The sequence below is a fragment of the Sinocyclocheilus grahami genome, unplaced genomic scaffold, assembly GCF_001515645.1.
Source record: "Sinocyclocheilus grahami isolate Dianchi unplaced genomic scaffold, SAMN03320097.WGS_v1.1 scaffold1095.1, whole genome shotgun sequence".
Classification (NCBI taxonomy): domain Eukaryota; kingdom Metazoa; phylum Chordata; class Actinopteri; order Cypriniformes; family Cyprinidae; genus Sinocyclocheilus; species Sinocyclocheilus grahami.
In genome coordinates this window covers 128568-129396 of record NW_015506274.1, presented here as the reverse complement: position 1 = coordinate 129396, position 829 = coordinate 128568, and the positions used below count along the sequence as shown (strand labels likewise).

Genomic DNA, 829 nt, shown 5'->3' with positions numbered 1-829 from the left:
CATATCAACTTGTGGAAAATGGGCATCCGATGACCCCTTTAAGAGTTCATATTAAATTAATTCAGGTCAACAGTCAAATGTTCTTTCTCCGCTATGATATTATCCACTATTTTTAACAGTGAACAGACATTTTACCCAAAGCTACAGATGGTCCGAAATAATACATCTTGCCTATAAATGTCTTGCCATACCTCAAAAGGTATTTCACTTTGCGGTTTATGAATTATAAAAAATGATGTGACATAATACATCAGACTGAACTGGCTTGGATTGGAGAAAGAAAAGTAAAGAAGACCGTAAAGATGAGTCAGTCCACTAAATCATGAAAACAAGAGATGTCCAAGTGTGTCTTGTTAAGGTCAGTGTTCAGTGCAGTCATATAGGACTTGTCCTGGGTTAATATGGAAAGATGAGCAACACATTTGCACCCAAGAACTTGGTAGTTTGTAAAACAACATCCAGGTGTGCGAGAGATGACCTAAGTCTTTTATAAGACCCCAGGGTAGACTTAGGTGCTCAAGCTCACAGCATGACACAGATGTGTCTCAGTGGGGTTACCAGAAAACCTTCTACCCCAAGCCTGAACAACCCTCAGACATTTGGAAGTGTAAGAAGATGAACCTGTGTGCTCATGGGGCACACCTGCAGCCCACCATGGAGCGATTTTTAAAAGGGACCCTTGGTGCATTAAAGGTGCACCAAATGCCAAAGAAGCTGAGAGTTGGGTCAAGATGACAGGTCAGGTCAAGCCTTTTCCACCTATGTACTGAAAAGGTGTAACATCAGGAAGGTCATGAATTAAGAATGTGGGATTCTCCAATATATATAT

General features: G+C 40.8%; 1 protein-coding gene across 1 annotated transcript in view; it reads right to left on the bottom strand.

Moving 5' to 3' along the window:
- mpp7b (MAGUK p55 scaffold protein 7b) overlaps positions 1-829 on the bottom strand; it is a 46668-nt gene that overhangs the window by 2901 nt on the left and 42938 nt on the right. The gene's annotated exons all lie outside the window — the stretch shown is intronic.